Source organism: Tasmannia lanceolata, unplaced genomic scaffold (assembly GCF_043159265.1).
Source record: "Tasmannia lanceolata isolate RefF3 unplaced genomic scaffold, GAP_Taslan_0.1 ptg000020l, whole genome shotgun sequence".
Taxonomy (NCBI): Eukaryota; Viridiplantae; Streptophyta; class Magnoliopsida; order Canellales; family Winteraceae; genus Tasmannia; species Tasmannia lanceolata.
The window spans coordinates 15,696,153-15,719,613 of NW_027518697.1; the positions used below are offsets into that span (position 1 = coordinate 15,696,153).

Here is a 23,461-nt window from a genome sequence, read left to right on the forward strand (position 1 = left end):
AGAATTACACATGTGGAATTTCTGGAATAAGTCAGAAAATGACATGGAAAAGCCCATTTTGCTCCCCTTTTGAGACTTCGTTTCCCTGGGAAACTAGTGCAAAAAGAAGGGCAAGCAGTTTCCCTGGAAATCTTTTCCTGCGCAAGTGAACAGTCCAGGGAAACCTTTTTCCTGCACAGATTCCTTGGATTTCTTTTCCTAATGCCACGCTAGATCTTCGGGAAACATTTTCTTTTCCTTTCCCGGGAAAACAAGTGAACAAGACCTATTCTTTTGGATTTTTCATTTTTAAAATTTTTCTTTGATAACGGATACTTGTGCAGGTGGATTGATTCCATTTTGTGCTGAGAATGTTGCCATAATGGGGATTTTGGTTTCCAACTTTTTCTTTTTTGGGTTATTGAAAAGTAATGTGATTTCACATTTTTAATTGTTATGGGTATTTTATTCCCTCCTCTTCTTTTCGGTTGCATACGTGCATGTTTCAATTGTTCCTTTCCTATTCTTTTGGGGAAGTGATATACCCACTCCCTTTTGATTACTTGGGACACCCAACAGCAGTGTATGTGACAACCAGCCCCAATTAGGGGTGCAACTTGGGCGGGCTCAACCCGAACCCGTCGGGTTCAATCAGGGAAAAAGTCTGGTTGGGTTGAGTTCGGGTCGGGTTCGGGTTGAGTTCGGGTTGGGTTCGGATTAAGGGCTTGGGCAACCCGACCCGAGTTCAACCCGATGTTTTTAATAATTTTTATATTTTTTAAGCTTAAAATCTCGGGTTGCGTAGGGTTGAACTCGGGTCGGGTCGGGTTGAACCTCGTTGGGTTGGAACTCGGGTCGGATCGGGTTGAGTAAATGGTTGGTTGGGTCGGGTTCGGGTTGGCCTCAACCCGACCCGAGTTGCACCCCTGGCCCCAATAGATCCTTATGACGTGAAGTACATCAGCCCAATAAATACTTGATACACTGCTGCTGGGTGTCCCAAGTAATCCAAAGGGGCGGATATATCACTTCCCTTCTTTTGGATCTTTTGGTTTTTTCATGTTTTGAATTTCTCTTCGATAGGATACTTGCACGTGGATTGATTCCATTTTGTGTTGAGAATGTTGTCATGGTGGTGATTTTGATTACATTTTTGGGGTTTTTGAAAGTGATTGTGATGTCCCATTTTCATTCCGCAAGGATTCTATTCTCTCTCTCTCTCTATATATGTTTGGATGTTTCTATAAAATTGTTCCATTAAGAATCCTTTTGTCTATCGAAGTGTCAGACTTCTAAGGGCACGTTTGGCTACCATGATTTTTTTTTTTTTCATGAAAAATTAGTGTCTCCAAGTGAAGATGAGCGTGAAGTGGCTAACAATCAGGAACCAAAAAATATGAAACTAGTGTCTAAAGTGATGAGAAGTGGCAAAAAATCAATAAGCTCTATTTGGTTGCTTGAAGTTGGGTGGGAGATTAGTAGAAGAAGTTTGGGAGAAGAAAGGCGGAAGATTGGTAAGGTGGTGTTTGGTTACATGGCAATCTGCGAGAAGATTAGCGGAAGATGTAGGGTGCTATTACCAAAATGAAGGGTGGAAGAGAGTGAAAGGGAGAAAAGAGAATAAGACAAGAATTCTTGAGATCTTCTCCTCAAATTCTACGAAAATGGTGAAATTTAGGGAGAAGATTACGGGGGGAAACATCTCCGCCACGTAGGATAAAAAGCAATAATGATGTCTAGAAGTTGTCTAGTGGTCAAAGGTCTAAATGACAACCAAACATGCTTTGGGGAGATATTTGGAAGATCTCAAGCATCTGAAACTCCGACAATCCCCCCAAAATGAGCAAAACAAAAAACTCTGCTCAAAATCGGATCGACTTTTTACTGATTATAAGCCACTTCTCAGGCTCATCTCAATCATGCCCCCTCAAATCCCTCTCCTCCTCCAATTGTCCTACTCCTTTCTCGCCATTTCGAGACACCAATTTATTTTGAAAAAAAAAATTCCTGGCAGCCACACATGACCAAAATCTCCAATACATCTGTGGGTGGCTCGCACACATTGAGTACATCATATACATGTATCATGAATTTTTACTTAGGAATTATTACACAAGGCTCGTTTGTGGAGGTTAATTGGATTGATTTGAAGGTTGGGATAGAAGAGGTTGTGGGCTTTGGAGGATTCTCTTCTATTCTCCTTTTTTGGGGTGTATATTTAGAATCGGGTGTCCTTTGGTGGTGATTAAAAAGGTTAGAGTTTGGCTTTTTACAAGATTAATGATACCAAGGCCATGTATGGCTGGGCCGAAGGGGGAGAAGCCATTTTTGGAGGATGGAAAGTAGCCCCGTTAAACATGACCCAAGAACCACTTGGTTTAGGGTTGTCTTGATCAACCATCTTAGTAGTGCCACCATGTGTAGTTGCACAAAATGAGTAAAGATTTTTCTTTAAAAAATAATTTATAGCTTTGCCCTCATCTACTGTGGAGTTGTTCTCCATGGGGATAGAAATTCTGTTCTTTGGATTTCATTAAGCTTTTAAAAGACATCTTGAATCTCTATAAAGCTTTTAACAGACATCGTTCCTGAGTGTTCTTCACCGATGATCATCCTGACTATAACTTGGATACAACTTTTTTGTAATAATTTGTCAGGCCTAGCATGATTTACACACTGGAAATGGTAAATAACATAAGCCACATGATGAAGATAAGAGTACATAATTTACACAGAGCATACACAATGAAAATAATAAATAACTCAAGCCAGGCTACTAAGGCCCTGTTCATTTTAGAATTGTACTCAAAATTAAATGTGATTTTGAGTCTAATAATCAACTTTAGACTCATATGGGTTGTCAAAATCGAAAATTTAGTACTTGGACGAGATTACACGCATCACAAGAAATAATCCGTCTTCCACTATGTGCAAAAGTACAAAAAATTAAAAAATACATATATATAGTTATCAATCCCTTAGCCCAATTCTTACACCCAGCGAGCGCTCACAAGTCAAAAGGCCAGATCAAAGAACACCCGCCCTCTAGGAAAAAACAGAAGCATTCTCTCTTCTCCTAATCCTCTCACTTTGCAAAAGGTATTAAAATACCTTATACATATAGATTTATGGTTCCTAAACCTAAATATATCTATCCACTAGTCTAATTTTGAATGACCCACAAGTGTTATATTAGAACTTAGAAACAATATAAAAACCCAGCACCCAACCACCAAAACATGGTCCTTCATTTTTTTTGTTCCAACAATCTTATAAAGCTTTTTTTTTTAAATGGCGAATTATATTGAATAAAAGGGGGGCCCCAAGAAGGGAAAACCCAAGAATACAAAAAGAAAAAAGAAAAAAGAAACAGAAAAAAAGAGCACAACTCAGAGGACACCTCAAGGAGGAAGATGATCAAACCATCTCAAAAAATCGCTCCCCACCCCTCTCCTAGCCAACAAATCCACCTTCTCATTTGCGGACCTCCAAACATGGTTCAATTCAATACTTGAGTCCGCGATTATTTCCTCCATTTCATAAAAAAGACCCAAGAATCTCCAAGGAGGAACTACGCCACCCTTCAACCATCGGATCACATTTAGAGAATCCCCTTCAACAATTAGGTTCTTCAAACTATCCCTCCTAATCTTTTTTAGTCCTTGAAAAGCCGCTTTAACTTCCGCCTCCGTAGCATCACACTCTCCAATCGGACCGCAAAAGCCCAAAGCACCTTGCCACTATCTTCCCGACATAAGCCTCCCACCCCGGCCGGACCTGGATTCCCAAAACAAGCACCATCAAAGTTCAATTTTAGCATCCCATTAGGAGGTGGCTCCCAGCTATGGACAATGATAGTAGCCCTCTCACTACTAAAGCACACTTCTCGCCAACCTTCCCAGAGATCATAAGCCGATACAAACCGAAACGATGGATGACATCTCGTCCATCCTATAGCCACCGCAATTATGCGCATAAACAGATAGTGAGGAGATTTGGATACCCCTCAAACACCCTAACATTTCTCTCCTTCCATACTACCCACCAAGTAGCAAGGAAACAAACTTTCCATAAGATTTTACCCTTTCTTTTCCAAGGCACAAAGCTCCAAAGATCCAGCAACATCTGGATAGATCTTGGGAATACCCAAGTAATCCCAAATCTCAAGAAAATACGACCCCATATAGTCCGGGTAAACGAACAGTGCATGAAAAGGTGATCCACAGATTCCACATCCTCAAGACAGAGGGGGCAATGATCAACAAGCGACATGCCACGATTTCTCAGAAAGTTAATGGTTTGTATCCTTTCGCGACACACAGCCCAACCAAAGATGCTAACCTGAGGTGGACAATGAAATTTTCATACCTTTGCTGAAAAAGAGGGAGCAAAACAGAGCATCAAGCTTTTACAGAATGATTTGACAGAGAAAATCCCAGAAGAATCTGCAGTCCATAATCTCCTATCCTTCCCTACTCTTTTAATGTAGCAGCTATCAAGGAGCCTCTTAAGATCAGACACAGACTCTTGCTCCCAAGCAAAAAAATTCTTCTATAAGCCAGACACCACACCAAATCGCCACCCCTACGATCCAAGCATTCACTCACAAAAGCTTCTTTATTTAGAGCCACCCTATAAATCTCCGTGAACAACAACCTAAGCGGCGTCTCTGCACACCACACATCTTTCTAAAATTTTATTCTGTCCCCTCCATAAACTTTAAATCTAATATTCAGGTTAAATGAGAAAGACATTTTTAAAATATCTCCCCACACAGTCATACCCTTTTTCTTAAAGTTGTCAAGTGATTCCCAACCTCCAGACTGACACCCATACTTACTACAAATAATCCTGGCCCACAAATGAGACTGCTCCTCACCAAACCTCCATAACCACTTCCCTAGCAAAGCGTGGTTGAACTCCCTAAACCTCCTGATACCCAATCCGCCTTCCTTAATGGGCACGCAAACATCCTTCCAACTCACCAGAGAAATGGCTTTTTTCTCCTTTGTTCCGCCCTACAAAAATCTACGTTGAATCATTTCTATTCGTAAGGCAACGCTAACTGGGCACTGAAGGTAAATGATCCATCTCACATCCCAGGATCCCTGCCAACTCCATGGCCTCCTCCATAGGGATATTCAAAGCAAACATCCTAGATTTATGGAAGTTGGATCTTTGCTCCGATATGATTTCATAACATCTCAATATAGATTTCAAATTTAACACTTGGAGTCTCTCTGGTTCACAAAACAAAAGGGTAACATCTGCAAACTGGAGGTGTGAGACCTCCACGCAATCACTTCCAATTCTGAAGCCTTTAAACAGTCTCACCTCACAACCTTTGGCTAGCAACCTACTCAGGATTTCTGCTACAATAACGAACAAGAAAAAACCCACATGCAATCTTATGAAGCTTTTAAATAGATTAAAAAGAAACTATCTTATGAAGAAACTATCAACAGACTTTGGCTAGCAACCTACTCAGGATAGAGGGTCCACCTCACAACCTTTGGCTAGCAACCTACTCAGGATAGAGGGTCCACCTCACAATCTTATGAAGCTTGTAAATAGATTAAAAAGAAACTATCAACAGTCCAAATTCAAGCCTGTCATTTTTTTGAAAAAAGAAAAAAGAAAAAACCCACATGCAATCAATGCCATTCTTGCAACATTGTTCATTCATAATGGGGGATAGCATATGGAAGATATAAATCATACAACCCATATTTTTAAAACTCCCTTGTGTCATCGTGGACTCCCTGAGTCGACTCCCTTTTACCTTGGCCGCATTCCACATATTGCCCTATAGAGTCCATAAAAGCTCCTTTGACTCTCCCAATTTATGACCACGTCAACCAAGTACTTAGCCGTGCACCAAGTACTCGACCGTGTTGTGCCAAGTCGCCTAGAATTTTCTTTGTCGCATTCCAGGTCGCGACGTTCCATGCCGCATCTGCATTTCAAAACACTGATATAGCCACATGTGTGTGCTAATAAGCTGATTTGAAGTCAGGGTAATCCCACAATGGGTCACGCATGGCACAAGATCCTAGACTAAAACTCATTTCATGAATAAAAGTTGACATTCCATTTTTTTTCTTTATTTATGATCTCTTTACCTCCATCATTGGAACATGTGGATCATCAACCATTCTGAGTTTGTATGGAGGCGGGTGTGTCAGTGGATTGCATCTTCCGTCACTACAAAACATCTAGGTAAATTGAAGTAAGATCCTTGGTAGATTTGGTATCATGGGTATTTCCCTCCAATCTCACTTAGCTCTGGAGGATTAGTCTTCTGCGCCCTGGCGGAAAAGAGATACAATCTTATGGAATGTGGTATTGATAACCACTATTTGGGTATTATGAAAAGAGAGGAATGCCACGATATTTAAAAGATTAGTAAAGACTCCTCAACACTTCTATACTGAGGTAACTACTTTGACCATATCTTGGGTTAGGGCCTTACAAAGATTCCTTTGAATGCATAAACAAAAAATCTTAAAGCAAAACGTACTGATTGAAGTTACCCGTAGGGCATTCTCTGTCGAGAAGAATTTGAAGTCTAACCTGCATGTAGCAATTATGAAATTAGGTTTTGAAATAATGTATTGTTTGACTTTTGAACTAAGAAAATGGTGCGAATCAGTGGACAAATTTTCCTAATAAAGAAGTGAATAGGAGAGAATGTTTAAACTAATTAAATGGAAGTCTCTGCTCTTGTTGTGACTATTGATTTTGTTAATTAATGTTTACAAAGCTTTAGCCTCTCGTGAAGATATTTGAAAGGAGATCTTAATCCTCAACAATATCAATCCCAACCATTGTAATTAAACTACGTTAGACCATGTAGGCAGAAGTTTTACAAGAAACTACTCAATGGACATTACCTTCTGTCTTTGTTAAAATTTCAAGCTATAAATTAGTAATGGACTGAATTTTAACGAAGACAATAAAATTGCAGAGACGAATTCCAAATCTTAAAGTTCATGGATCTTGTCCTGAATCTTATGGCAATATTTTAATAGATAATATACTCGTTTATATTATTGCTCATTCAAGCATACAATCATGTTTTAATAATTGACTATACAACATATTCAATTATCCGTTCAGGCATCATCTCCCCATATTTCTTTGAATATACGAAAAATTTTATTGACTTTTTTGTACAGTTCTTCACTTTAAAAAAAAAAAAAGAAGAAGTAAAGAATAGTACCGTCAATAAAAACATGTATACCCAAATATGAATCCTCATTTCTAAATCATACATATGATTGTAATTATTTTAGAAGCTTTTATCAAGTTTTTTTTCAATAAGTAAAATCATAAAAACAATAGAATTGATATTCATATATAAATGATCAAACGAGCAACCTCAGGCCAGTAAACGAAAAATCAAATATTCATCAACGAAAATCTAATCTGAAGAACTTGAATGATAATATGGCTCGACTATTCTTTATTTTAGTTTTATGGGGACTCTCATAATGCACATGTCAACTGTCTTGTATAAGAGCATGGTACTTTCATAAGAAACTACAACAACATGATATTAGAGAGAGGATAATAAATAATAAATGAAAGTAGGGGGATTAAAATCCAATTTCCTGCAATCCAAACAGGGGTTAAAGAAATAATTATGAAAACTGAATTTTAGAATTAACCAATTACAAAGAATATGTCCTAATTTGGGATGCATCGAGAAATCGAGAACATGGTTGTCAAAGAGAAACTAAAATACAGCTTTGGTTGTCTACAAAACCCTAAATATGAGCTTTCGAAACCCTAACATAAAAAAAACCCTAAAACGAAAAGAGAAACTACAAAATCGAAATCAAATGAAGAGATGATGATAGCAGCATCCTTATGGAAGAATTAGGGTTAATAAGAAAATGAAAAGGGGTAAAATAAATATATAGCATTGAATAAGAATAGAAAATTGAAGGAAAAAATTGAAAAAATAAATCATACCTTATGGAGGAATTATTAAGGATGTAGAAAGAGAAACTACCACTGAAGAAAGATGAGAAAGATGAATTATACCTTATGGAAGAATTTGGATTTAGGGTTGTGGGAATGGAAGCAGGTACAGTTGGCGGGACATAATAAATTTCGTCGAAAGGCGTGGATGTAGGAAGAATTGTTTGGACTAAATGCCAGGGGTATGGCGTGATGGAAATGGCAAAAATGACCCAAATAATGTGGACGCAATGGGAAGAACAATATCAACATTGACTGGACGAAGAGAGAATTTGTAGAAAAGAACGAAAAATATAAGATTCTCCCTTTAGTATAGTAAGGATTATGAGAAAAGGGACACTTTTTCTAAATTATGAGTAAGGGGTGAAACGAATACCGAGACATGTTTTAAGACAAGAATGCCCTTTACTTGGTTTTCCCTCCACCTTTTTTAGAAACGGTCCCTACGGGTGGCCAGAACCGAAGAACCGAACTGTTTAAAAATATTTTCGGTCCGGTTCGGTTCCACTGATGTAGAACCGAACTTATTCGGTTCGGTTCCGGGTCTAATGTTCTCGGTTCGGTTCCGGAACCGAAGAACCGAACTTTGAATATATATATATATATATATATATATATATATATATATATATATATATATATATATATATATAATATTTTTATATTTCTATTATATATATACTTAATAATATAAATTACTTATAATATTAATAAGTAATAGTTAATACTATTCTTATAATACGAAAGTAACTTATATTATAACTTTAATTATATTATAACTTATATTATAACTTAATAATTAATAATTAGCCATTAGAACCGAAGAACCGGACCGGACCGAACCGATTATGTTCGGTCCGGTTCGGTTCGGTCCTACTGTGTACTACGGTTCGGTTCGGTTCTTACGGTTCATGGAACCGAGAACCGAGAACCGAAAAAAGAAAGAACCGAGAACCGAGAACCGAACCGGTTGGTCCTACTGTGTACTACGGTTCGGTTCTCGGTTCTTTTTTTTTCGGTCCTACTGTGTACTATGCAGACCTCTGAACCACTATATAGTGGTTCCGAGAGTATAAATAGTGAGAATAAAAGGTTATACGGTCAAAACCACTATAAAAAGTGAGAATGAGTGTATAAATTGTTGTTTAAATTCACAGAACCACTAATCATACAGTCAAAACCACTATTTATACCTCGGACCCACTATTTACCACTATATAGTAGTTCCGAGGTATAAATAGTGGTTCCGAGGTATAAATAGGTTGTGCCCAAAAAATCACTTCCATAGGATGATCCTAGCCGTCTGAATCTTACGGGCTATAAATTGTGACTTCTTATACCCAACCATTATGAGTGTTTAAACCACTATTTATACACTCATGCTCACTTATACCCAATGAAATATTATTACGAAACCACTATAAAATGTGAGAATGAGTGTATACATAGTGCTTTAAACACTTAGAACCACAAATTATGCAATGAAACCACTATTTATACCTCGGAACCACTATTTACCACTATGTAGTGGTTCCAAGGTATAAATAATGGTTCATACATTCTAATAGTATTTTATTAGATCCATTATCCTTTTTGGAGTTCTTTTCGGATCTTAGTTTCTGAGTCCGGGTCACACTCTATTTTGAGTCGAGTGGGACCATCCATCAAAGTATCCTAAGTCGAACTTATATTGTACATACTTAACGCTTAGAGTTAGGGATCAAGAGAAAGTGGAAAGAAACTCGAGAGGATGTACAATTTTTATCCAAACAAAAATACAGAACATGAAATGTTGTTTGAAGTTTTGAGTATGTTTTCCATAGGCTGATCCTCGCCTTTCAATCTATAGAGGTTTCCATAATCTGAATTTCCTCTATGGATTGGAGGGCAAGGATCATCCTATGGAAATGATTTTTTGGGCAAAACCTATTTGCATTGTGGCCCATCTAATGGAAGGTTTGGATCATCCTATGGTGTGACCCGTACAGTACTTTTGAAAAATGCTGGAGTATACGGGTTTACACCATATAAAAACTCTTTCTCTTGAAGAAATAATAGGTCTTCCCTACCACCAAGTCAAAAAACAAGCGTATTTATATAATGGGAAAATGATAAAAAAAATGGGACTTTTAACTGAAATTATGAGAAAAGGGGTCTCTTTTCTAAATTATGAGAAATGGGGAACGCATCCCAATGCACTTTTTAAGACAAGAATGCCCTTTACTTGGTTTTCCCTCCACCTTTTTGAGAAACGGATCCCAATGCATTTTGCCAACCCTTTTCACCCTTTTCACCTTCTTCTTCCCCAAGCCAAGTGCTGAAACTCCATTACCTTTGCTAAAACTCAATTGAAGACCGGTGAAACTCCATTGCCCTTGAGAACTTTTAGATTGTACTGGCCCTCTTTATTTTCTTTGGCTATTAAACCTATGCTCTAGTAGGTCCATTATCATCCATTTGCTTAGGTTTTACATGTTCTTTACAATGCTATGGTGTATTGTCATCCTCTTGCTTTACATCTTCTTTTTTGTTATGATTTTTTGTCCTCACTCTCTATCTCTATTTCTCTATTTCTCTCTCGCCCTCTATATTTCTGTTTAGAGCAAAACCCAAATGAAACTCCTATTTATATACAATCAAAAGCACTATTTAAATGTTTATAACCAATATTTAGACATCGGAACCACTATTTATATGTGGGAACCAGAATTTAGTCCTCGCAACTAGTGGTTCCAAACTTCCAATGGTATGAATGGTAGTTCTGATTGTGGAAATACACTCACGACCATATCTAAAAGATCAGAACCACTATTTAAACACTTAGAAAATCTATTATACAGTCGGAACCACTATGTAGACCTCTGAACCACTATATAGTGGTTCCGAGAGTATAAATAGTGAGAATAAAAAGTTATACAGTCAAAACCACTATAAAAAGTGAGAATGAGTGTATAAATAGTGGTTTAAACACTTAGAACCACTAATTATACAGTTATTTACTACTATGTAGTGGTTCCGAGGTATAAATATTGGTTCATACATTCTAATAGTATTTTATTAGGTCTCAAAGTTGTCATGAAGGTAGTTTGGGGCCCCTAGCAAGGTGATTGATTATTGGAGTGCAAAGCCGGTGTAGGCTGACTGGAATACGGCACAATTATGCTTCGGAAAACATTTGGAACTTCATTCAAGTCCACTTCAAATATAGGCAATAGTGAATTGGAATAACGGGTCCTGAGTCCATCGCCATGTCTTCCCTCATTGAGAGGAGCTTCGGATGGAACGGGTAAATTCAGAGGGAGCGTAGAGATAGAATTGATCAGGGGACTCAAAGCCGGTGCAATCGGAGTACAATAAGGAGGGACACCGAGATTTATACGGGGCATATAATTACTTCCTCCAACTCTATACTCTTTAGTTATATAGAGGCCCAGAGAATTAATCACATTATTGTAAAAAAGCATCATCACCAGCTAAAGGTCATCATCATTTCCAAAATCATATAGAATGATTTGAAATGGGTCTAGGATATACCAAAATTTTATAGACAATGCAACTTCAGTTCCTATAGTCCCAATTTTGTTGTGAATTAGGGTCTCCAATTCCAAGAATTTAGTTTTTCGATTCACTATTAAAGGCATCTTTTTCCCGCCAATGTATTCGAAGGATATTGCATCCTTCAAGCATCCATCAAAGTGTAGGATAAAGGAAGCCCTTCGCTCTACCATATTTACAAACCCTGCAAGGATAAGATAGGAATGAATGAAGCATATTTTAACAGTAATAACCACTATTTAGTTACTTAGAACCACTATTTAACAATCCGAAGCACTGTTTTAACACTAAGAACCCCTATTTAGCACTTCAAACTACTATTTAAATACTAATAACCACTATTTAACACTCAAAACCACTATTTTAACACTGAGAAGTAAGAACTACTACTTAGTTCATTAGAACCACTATTTAACACTCACAAGTAGTGTTTTAACCCCAAAGAAATACTATTTAACACTAAGAAGGTAAAGAAGTAGCAATCATGACAACAAGGTAAAAAGTTAATTTTTGGAAAATGTGCAAAAGGGAAGATTGGATGGAGCACGTTCAAGAGGGAAGGGGGGCATTTTCGTCCTCAATTGGGCTAAATTTTCTCCCTCCTCCCTTCTTTCATCATTTAGAAAATAGCCACCTTTTCTGACAATTTTAGAGAAAAAGAAATCATTTTTCCTAAGTAAAGAAAATGGGTTGTTCTTCCTTCCACTGCTCGATGCATGAAAATTTTCATGATTGTGGTTCTCTGTGTTAGAACAGAATCCAATCCGGGGGAACATAAAAAGAAGCTATATTATATTATTATTGGCATTGAAAAAGCTACAATAATGAGATGATGGAGGCTGCCGTGAGGGCACGCGTATGTTTGCAGACGTTGACAAAAACCCATGTGTAATGATTGAGAGGCTTCAGAGTTTTACACAAGTATTCAGTGTATACAATTATTTTTGCTTACTGAATGGTGCCATTTCACTGTATTCGATTTGATCCTTGCCCTTCATCTGGTTGGCTCTAATACAGATTGGTTCCACAAGATGATGGGTCCAAATCATGTTTTATCTAATGTGGGTTGGCCCAATGGGAGGTTCACTTCATAATGTGCATTGTTTTGATAATGGCACTCCTTACCATGGTTTTAAATTTCGACCGAAATCAGAAATTTCCGGGGTTTTGATAGAAAACGAAACCGAAATTGGCCATACCTTCGTTTTCCCGAAGTTTCGTCGAAATTTAAGGAATTTTACCAAAAAATCTCAATTCTTTCATTATTTAATTTTTTTTCGAAATTATGAAATCTTGGTTTCGGTTCTGTAAATACCCAAAATACCCCTTTTACAAAATTTCGTTCCCTTCTATTATGAGGGGCGTTTTTGTCAGCTAGGAATTTGGCTTTGATTAGGGCTTCTTAAGAAATCCTATAAATATATTGTTTCGTGGCTAAAACAAACCATAAATGTTTTATTCAGCCCTAGATAAAGAAATCAAAGAGAGAGAAGAAGAAGACCAAGGAGATCGCGATTTCGGAGTCGAAGCCGCGAATCATGGTAAGATCTATGTTCTACATAGGACTTGGCATGTTAGGACCCTAAACTAGGATCTAAGGAGACTTGTTATTATGATTTAGATGATTAGGGTTGGTATAAGAAATTTTATATGAATTTATGGATGAAATTATGAATCCCTAAGAAACTAAGAGTTGAGTTTTAGAACTCTAAGAATCTAGGTTTGGGTTATGCCCTAAAAGCTTAGATTAAATTTGGTAATTAGATCTGAGAACTTCAAAGCGTGAGATTGAGTTCTATGGATTCTTCTCGTCGATACGAATCCAACGGATCCGACCACGCGTGATTTGGAGTTCAAACGAATGAGTTATGGCCGTTTTAGTGTCAAAAAGGGTGAAAAATCGTGTTTCGGAGAAAACTAGGTCCGCACATGGGGCGGACGTCCGGTAAAAATGCTAATCATCCGTCTATGTATGGTTGGGTAAACTGAGAGATTTCCGGGCGTCCGGCAAAGTTCCCATACGTCCGGCATGACAGTTTTCCCCTCGACAGTTTAAACTTCGGAAATTCATAACTTATTCGTTTCTTATTCGTTTTCGACGCTCTTGTACTCTACGGACATGCCAGAAACACACTTTTTCTGTTAAAAATAGTTTCAAAAAGTTTTGGAGATTCTATAATGATAAACATTTTAAAATGCTAAAAGAACCCTGGACGGTTTACCTATTCTTTTCCGAAGGAGCACCAAAGGGTGTCTTGTGTTAGTAGGAGGACATATATGTCTGATAGGAGCGAAATTAATAATGAAACTCATGAAGAATATCCATATTCTTAATTGCAGGTAACAAAGGTAATTAAGAAAAATGAAAAGTTTTCGTCATTGAGGTACGTAATACCGTACTACTTTGGGTATTTCATAAACCTTATGCACTTTGAATTGATGTTGACTTTGGAACCTCGTATTGATACCTTTGAACCTCTTAAATAGCTTTAGGTCTAGCATGCCTATTTCTGTTTCACCTATTTAGTGTGATACCGTTACTCTTTTGAACCTTTGAAATAATTGTGGTGGATAATTGTTCTGAAATTTAAACCTTTGAAACTATCGGTTTTGAACTTTGAATCTTTGAAACTATTTGAAAATGAATCCATAGACCTATTTCTGGACACTTCTGTGGAGGCTTGGGTATTTCTGAAACCCTGCCATATGGGGGTAGTACGATTGGCAACTCTAAAACCCACCGTGGGGGTAGTACACTGGAACTTCTGGCCCGTCAGTGAGATAAAACGTTGGCCGTGTCGACTTGTATCTGAACTTTGAGGAACTAGTTCTAACACCGTGGACTGTCGGTGTAAGCAATAACATGTCTTCTGGACCATGCCGATGATTCTGAAGTGTATTTGAATTCTGAAAACCTTTTGGCTTTGACCATAACTTAGATATTAAATTGCTTTATTGCACCTTTAATTCAGAACCTTATTTCACATGCACCTATATCTACCTTGTGCCTATTATTTCAGTTGATACTTCAATATTCAGTTTTGATTATGTTTATCTGACCCTTATTGAGCCTTGGCATGCTTAGACCTGTACTTAGAGTAGTGCTTTATTATGTACTGAGCTTTTCAGTTGACTGTGGTTATATAATACTTTTTAGGTCTTGACCCTTGTGAGATTAACGAGGAACAGGACGCTTAGCATTTGAACCGGACTTTGGCTTGGAGACTAGTTTAGTTATTTTCAATTCATTAGGAAGTGATTACTTTGAATAAGATGTAAAGACCTTATTATTTTATTTTGTTATGACTCAGGGGAGAGTAGAGATTTGATTTGACTTTGTTGGGTCCGCATTAATTGAGACTTTGATATCTTAGTTATGAAATGCCAGGTTTAATTATGTTCTTGCTGTGTAGCCTTGTATATGTGTGAAACTTGTCTTGCAGATGTACGGCGCTGTCATGTCCTACGCCTAGAGTGGGGGTTTGGGGCGTGACAAGTTCTGAAACCGAAATTTGAAACCATGCTCCTCACTATATTAATTAATTTCTTGATTGTCAGTTCTTAGCTTAGGAATTGGGTCAAAAAATATATGTCTGTAGTATTAACTTTACTCATGACACGGCAAGTTGTAAATAATATCAAGCAATGTGACAATGTTGTTGACAGCTGATCATGATGATTGGGTTGTGCCACTACATTCGTTGAAGTTGTTGCCAGTAAGTTCTATCATTCTAAATAGAGATTATTGTCATGTATAAGATCTTGCTTGTCATTCTAAATAGAGGTTTTCGACATGTATTATATCTTCTACTGTTATGAGACCATTATTTGTTAGGGTTCAAGCAAGGTTGCTTGAAGCAATACCCAAGGTATCTAGTTTGGGATACCTAGTTTGCTGCCTCCAACCCATATATATAGAGATACCCTAGGGTTGTTAACTGGTTAATGGACTCTAGCCCATGTAGGCCCACTTCACCGATCCATTTTCTTATTGGGCTTATATTAGAACATACATGGGTTATTTTATATACCCAACATTATTAAGGTTTTACGCCAGTTGAAATGAATCCTCATCTTTTGCTGTTTAATTTGTTTCTATTTATATTGAACTCCATGCATTTAAAGGGATACAAGCTTCCCAATATCACTCTCTTATTTCTCTCCTTTGTCTTCTTCTTCTTACCAAGTAAATATTTTACAAGACCAAAAGAAACAAAAATTACATGCTCAAAGGTCATGGAAACAGAAAATTCCATCTGGAAAGAGAAACCAAGCAACTCATACTTCTGCCATTTTGTGTTATAATAGCGTTGAGTCAATCATCTTAAAGAAGATCCAAACTGAGCTCTTGCTAGGCACCATTGAACAATTGAACAAAAGAATATGTAACAGCTAAAAGAGAATGAGAGAGCAGATTCGGAATCCTGATACAAAACTTTAACCTGTTTTTGTAGTAGTATTTAATGACTATGGTCTCTTAAAAAGGGCAGATAATGAAATAGAGAAAATCCACCAAGAAATCCTGCAAAATTATGAGATATCAGCCTCTGTGATCTCTTATATCCATGAAAATCCCATAAAAACAAACATGGCATAAAAGAAAAAGATGACGAAAAGAAACAAAAAATAGGTGAAAACAATAGAAATTAGTTTCAAAGAGAATTAAGGAGATGAATTCAACAGGATGAGAGGTGATTATGGGTGGCACATCTCAACTGGCACCCAAAATTCCATGGCAGAACAACGATCTTCACCACCACATGTAAGGAACTATAACCTCGATTGATAAGGATAAGGATAGCAATAATTTAAAACGTTAATAATAAATTTAAAACGTTAAGAGGGAGAGAAATTATAGAAGATTTAATAGCTTTCTATTATTTATCAATTACTATTTTGTAGGGATTTTTCAATTGATATTATTTAACATATTTTGAGAGAAAGAAGGAGGTTTCATAAACTTTAGGGAGAGAAATAGTTATCCTTTTACAAAGATAGCTTTGAAAATCTTTGGAATCCTGTGTTATTGAATTGCGTTATAGAGAGATTTTAGGAATATCTTTGCGTTGGAAAAATCTTTAAATTTCAAGAGAGAGAGGGAGCACATTACAATTAGAAACGATTTATTCTGGGTTTTTTTTTGCCACGTAGGTCTTATATATATATATCTATCTACCATAATAAGCTGGATGGAAAAGAAGAGAATTTTTTGAATTTTTTGAAAATGCTATGAGAATTACTCATCACTTTTTTTGACTTTTTTTAACAAATGCACCAATTCAACTCACATATTTTCAATCCTACCCCATCCTTTATGCTTTTAACAAAGGCACCCATTAAAGCCATATAATTTCAATCATACCCCCCTCCTTTATGGTTTTTTAATAAAAAAGTGATCTTAACCATCCGATTTAAGAAGAATTGTGGAAACCTCTATAGATTGGAGGGCTAGGATCAGCCTATGGAAATGATTTTTGAGGCACAACCTATTTATGTTGTGTTCCATCACATGGACGGTTTGGATCAACCTATGACGTGGTCCGTATAGTTCTTTGTCGGCCCGTGCATACTGGATGGAAAAGAAGAGAATTTTTTGAAAATGCTATGAGAATTACACGTCACTTTTTTTGACTTTTTTCAACAAATGCATCCATTCAACCCACATATTTTCAATCGTACCCCCTCCTTTATGCTTTTTGACAAAGGCACCCATTAAAGCCACATAATTTCAATCTTACCCCCCTCCTTTATGCTTTTTTAATGAAAAATCTATAGGGTGATCTTAACCATCCGATTGAAGAAGAATTATGGAAACCTCTATAGATTGGAGGGCTAGGATCAGCCTATGGAAATGATTTTTGGGGCACAACCTATTTATGTTGTGTTCCATCACATGGGCGGTTTCGATCAACCTATGATGTGGTCTATACAATTCTTTGTCGGCCCGTGCATCGCACGGGGTTTTTTGCTAGTATACTATATAGCAGAAGAGAAAAGAAGAGAATTTTTTGAATTTTTTCAAAATTCTATGAGAATTACACATCACTTTTTTTGACTTTTTTTAACAAATGCACCCATTCAACTCACATATTTTCAATCCTACCCCCTCCTTTATTCTTTTTAACAAAGGCACCCATTAAAGCCACATAATTTCAATCTTACCCCCCTCCTTTATGAGTTTTTAATAAAAAAATCTATAGGGTGATCTTAACCATCCGATTTAAGAGGAATTATGGAAACCTTTATAGATTGGAGGGCTAGGATCAGCCTATGGAAATGATTTTACAGGCACCATGTATTGATGTTGTGTTCCATCACATGGACAGTTTGGATCAACCTATGACGTGGTCCGTACAGTTCTTTGTCGGCCAGTGCATCGCACGGGGTTTTTTTACTAGTGTATATATATATATATATATATATATATATATATATATATATATATATATATATATATAGAGAGAGAGAGAGAGAGAGAGAGAGAGAGGAAAATGATTGTACGCTCGAGTGCACCAAGCTTATGGTACGCTCGAGTGCCCCAATCACATGGGTCCCACATTTTTTGTGGTGATCCAAAGCGTTCATTTGCAAGGCCCTATCATAGATAGGGTGTGTACCAAAAATCAACTCCATTGAATCATCCTAACCCCTCCAAAAGTGGAGGGCAAGAATGGGCAGATTTGTGGTCTGTCCATTTTGCCCTCCACAAATGGATGGGTTAGGATGATCCTATGGAGCTGATTTTTGGTACACACCCCATCTATGTAAGGGCCTTTCAAATGAATGCTTTGGATCATCCTAACAAAGTGAGCCCACATGTGATTAGGCACTAGAGCGTACCATAAGCTTGGTACACTCGAGCGTACAATCATTTTCCTCATATATATATATATATATATATATATATATTACGTAATCTTCAGAGTTGCAAAGACTTTGGAAATTTTTTAGGGAGGGAAAAATCAAAACAATATATGAAAAATAGAAATTTAGCTTTAAATAGATTTAAGCAAAAAATTAGCTACCGTTTCTATTTTTTTCCCCTAATTGTGAATCTTGTGAGGTAAGGAAACTGGTATAGAAGGGGTGCCACGTGGCACACCCACGTTGTCCACGGGGCAAAAAATAAACGTATGATATTGAGAGATAGAAACAATTTTGCTAAAAACATGGGATATGGTGAGATTTTATTTTGCTAAAATTATGGGACATAGTGAATATTTTTTCTCCAACAAATAGAAACAATTTTACTAATATACGTAGGATATTGACTAATAGAAACAATTTTGCTAAAAAATGGGATATGGTGAGATTTTTTCTACAATCCAAATATAACAATTTTTTGTACATGAGATTATTGAGAGAGTTTTACGTTTGTGGAGGAGGGGTGCCACGTGGCGCAACCACGTTTTCCAGGATTCCGTTTTACTAGATTTTAGGTATATCTATGCGTTGTAAAAATCTTTAAATTTCAAGAGAGAGAGGGCGCACATTACAATTAGAAACGATTTATTCTGGGTTTTTTTTGCCATGTAGGTCTTATATATATAAAATAGAAATTTTTTAGGGAGGGAAAAATCAAAACAATATATGAAAAATAGAAATTTAGCTTTAACCGATTTTAAAATGTAACTGAAAATGACGTGGATCCAATGAAGAGCCCTTTTGTGGCTCTTTATGCAAGGGCTCCCTTGTATCATTTTTTAATGGTTGTTTGGAGAAGGTGCTTGGTCAGTTTTCTCTAACCACTTATCCCAGGAGTTAATTTTGGTCCGGTGTTTGGAGTTATTTTCTCTAGCAGTTGTTTTGAGAAGTTACTTTAACTATTTGAGGCCAGGGTTGATAAGCCACATCAGATGATTGTGAAGTCGGTGCTACATAGATATATGAGGGTTTCAGAGTTGCTTGGGTTCGTGAGGTTCAACATCTTTATCTTCTCTCTTCCCTGTGAGATTTGATCGCATCACATTCAACTGTCTTTTGTACGTTTGATGCTCCATATTTTTTTCATTAAATCCTTATGCCGATGGCCCATCATTAACATTGAGTAAGAATCTAGACTTTATTTACCTATATTAAATTTATGCAAACAAAGGGCACTCATATTATATGAAGTTTGAACTTTCTGTCTGTGGCTGCGGAGGCCTTGATCAGAATTGTAGCTGCAAAGGGAGAAGTTTACGAATAGGGGGTGCCAAGTTCTTTTTTATTTATTTTTATTTTTGGGTTTCTGTTGAGGTACTACAAAGAGGAAAATATGACCTGATTTGAAGGATTTTATAAAGGTTTTGCTACATATAGTTAGAATTTTAGCAAGTATTGACGACTCTAGATGTTTATATCTAAAAATACATGAGAAAGAGGTATTGAAGAACTTTTTTGGGGGGTTTTTTTTATCCCTGATGGGAGAAGAGATTAGACCAAAGTTACATGATTTGAAGGATTTTATAAAAGTTTTTCTAAGGAATAGGAAAGAGAAAGGAAGGCGTATTAAGTACTACAAATGAGAAGATATTCTAACCTCCAAATCATTGAAGGGGCAAAGAAGTGATCTCTTTTTAAGGAGACTAGAATTAACTCATGCTAATTTTTTGGATTATATTTCCATTCCATAGGCTATACAGATTTATAGAACAAAATTCTAATTCCTACGGTACTCATACTTTTTATCCCATAGGCTACTCTTAATGGCATTAATTCATTTTTCTCTTAAACGCCCCGTGCATTGCACGGGTCTGGAACTAGTCTACTATAATAAGCCGGGACGAAATTCAGGATTTTTTTGACTTTTTCATTTCACGTGGAATTTTGTGGGCATTTTTGGTCGTTCCTTTCCATTCGAGCCCTCAAAATAAATTCGAATTTCCTTACTTACCCCTCAAAAAAGGCAATTTCCTTTGCTGCCCTCTTTTTCTTATTCCAATTTTCTATCAGAGATATTTCTTCTTCCTCAGAGATATTTCTTCTTCCTCCAACAGAGATAGGTCTCCTTTCTTCGTCATTCTTTCTCTGCGTCTCTCCTTTCTTCTTCCTCCAACAGAGATATGTGGTCCGTACAGTTCTTTGTCGGCCCGTGCATCGCACGGGGACCACATCATAGGTTGATCCAAACCGTCCATGTGATGGAACACAAACGAAATAGGTTGTGCCCGTAAAATCATTTCCATAGGCTGATCCTAGCCCTCCAATCTATAGAGGTTTCCATAATATGTTGTGCTCTTAAGGTGCCCGGAATTCGTCAATATTTTGAAAGGCGTCCTGAATCCGTAGTATTATGTAATATCTTCACAAAAATCCGTAGTATTATGTAACATATGTACCCAATCCGTAATTTTGCAAAGAAAAAAACGTCTCTATGTTGACTTTGTCCACTTTTTTTATTACAAAATCATATAAGAGGGGGGGTAGGATTGAAATTATGTGGCTTTAATGGGTGCCTTTGTTAAAAAGCATAAAGGAGGGGGTAGGATTGAAAATATGTGGGTTGAATGGGTGCCTTGTTAAAAAAAGTAAAAAAAAAAGTGATGTGTAATTCTATTAGAATTTTGGGAGAAATTCAAATAATTCTCTCATTTTCTCTTCTGCTATATAGTATACTGGTAAGAGACCCCGTGGGATGCACGGGGAGAAAAAAAAAGTATGGTTTAAAACTGAATTTACTTAAAAAAAGATGCATTAATAGAAAGATGAAATCTTGAAATATAGGCTGTGAATAAAAAAACAAATAAAAAAGGACAGACAATAAACTAAAGCTTTAAAAGATAAAATGAAAATGTTAAAGATATTTCCACCTTTATTAGTTATTTTTTCTTAAAAAGATCTGATCTTCCCATATCATACGGAAAAACTGCAGAGAATGTGAAATTAGAAGAAACTGAAAAAAGAAAACCACGTTTGAAATTTTTTGAAATTTACAGTACAGAAGCAATGATCTATATATTCTACTCTGTACATTTTTACTTTGTTCAAAAGGAAAATGACCTAAACATGAATATATTCATTGAATAATGGTTGTATTTAGATTCTCATGATAGACAATAGAGAAACTGCATATTACGAAAAAACCTTATAGATCGGAGGGTTGCGATCATCCCATCGAAATGATTTTGGGGGCACAACCTATTTGTGTCGCAGCCCATCAAATGGACGGCTTGGATCATCCTATGGCGTTGACCGCAAACTTCATTTGAAAAAACTGGGTGAGGCCTACAATTTGGCCTTAATGTTAATGCACAACCCACACCATAGGATGATCAAAACCATTCATTTGATGGGCCATAATGTAAATAGGTCGTGCCCCAAAAATCATTTCCATTGGATGATCACAACTCTCCAATCTATAGAGGTTTCCGTAATATGCAGTTTTTCTTTAGATCGGATGGCTATGATTATCAACTGGAGGGTTTGGATCATGGGACGGTGCGTACAATGCACTTTGAAAAATACAGGTGAGCCCTACCTTGTTCAAAGATTTGAAGAAATTATTTTTTGGGCCCACCAACTGTGGGGGATAGACCAGTGCAAAGATTTGAAGAGATTAATTTCTGGGCCTATCAAAAAGATTTTGAAAAATATGGGAGGGTTTGACCCGACCCGTAAGGGTCGAGTGACACGGGCCAAGTCAAAATGACCCGGGAAAATTTACGGGTCACGAATCTTGGACCCGTAGCTGGCCCAAGAACTGTACGGACCACATCACAGGTTGATCCAAACCGTCCATGTGATGGAACACAACATCAACAGGTTGTGCCCCATAAATAATTTCCATACGCTGATCCTAGCCGTCTAATCGATAGAGGTTTTCATAATATGTTGTTCCTCTTACATCGGATGGTTAAAATCACCCTATAGATTTTTTATTACAAAAGCATAAAGGAGGGGGATAAGATTGAAATTATGTGGCTTTCATGGGTGCCTTTGTTAAAAAGCACAAAGGAGGGGGTAGGATTGAAATTAAGTGACTTTAATGGGTGCCTTTGTTAGAAAGCATAAATGAGGGGGTAGGATTGTAAATATGTGGGTTGAATGGGTGCCTTTGTTAAAAAAAGTCAAAAAAAAGTGATGTGTAATTCCCACAGATTTTTGAGAGAAATTGAAATAATTCCCTTAGTTTCCATTCCTATATATATATATATATATATATATATATATATATATATCAGAAGAGAAAAGGTTTGAATTTTCTGAATTATTTGAAAAAGCTGTGGAATTAACACGTCGACGGTAATTTCGAATGATTCTTTCCTATCGTTTTCTTCTCCACCTTTCGTTTTTATAGGTATTTGCTAGTCACCTTCTCCAAAGGCTACGTCTCGCACATCCTTTGCAATTGTATGTGTTCAGAGATTTGTCTTATTAGACGTGGTGAAATTGGACGAAAATACTATTTCTTGAAAGGTGGCTAGCAATAATAAATACTGAAAGAAGCTAGCAATAATAATCATTACGTACTAAAGTTTTGGAGGAAAATTACGGACAAAGTGCTTGAAAGTCGAAAAAAAAGGAAAAAAGTATCAAAACGGGTACCTGTATATGACAATTACGAAAAAAACTACAAAGAAACGGTATACAAATATGACAATTACGAAAAACTACTTTTCCTTATTAATTTTTTGAAAAACCTGTTGATTTAACACATCAACATGGTGGTCTTTTACTGTTTAATGCCCTTGCCATATGTATGTCCAAACTAACTATGTAAGGATAAACAAGTCATTTTATGATTTTCCCCCTACTTTTTTAACATGAATGTATCACGAAAGTCAACATTGGCAGCCTTTCTATATACAAAATTATGAAAAGTGTGTAGTAATTACATGATATTACGAATTCAGGACACCTTTAAAAATATTTACGAATTCTGGGCACCTTAAGAGGAACAACATATTATTGAAACCTCTATAGATTGGAGGGCTAGGATCAGCCTATGGAAATGATTTTA

At 36.7% G+C, this 23,461-nt stretch overlaps 1 long non-coding RNA gene across 3 annotated transcripts; it reads right to left on the reverse strand.

Annotated features, from left to right (window-relative positions):
* Positions 1-5,573: 5,573 nt before the first annotated feature.
* On the reverse strand, positions 5,574-8,234 carry LOC143854966 (uncharacterized). 3 transcript variants are annotated; one of them, XR_013237644.1, is made up of 4 exons: positions 8,029-8,234; positions 6,500-6,552; positions 6,102-6,287; positions 5,574-5,950 (listed from the first exon to the last, which is right to left on the reverse strand). It is a non-coding gene; the product is annotated as an uncharacterized LOC143854966 (long non-coding RNA). The 3 variants fall into 3 exon arrangements; XR_013237643.1 differs by having other exon boundaries at positions 5,574-5,935; positions 8,029-8,230; XR_013237642.1 differs by having other exon boundaries at positions 5,574-6,287; positions 8,029-8,230.
* Between the last annotated feature and the right edge of the window lie 15,227 nt (positions 8,235-23,461).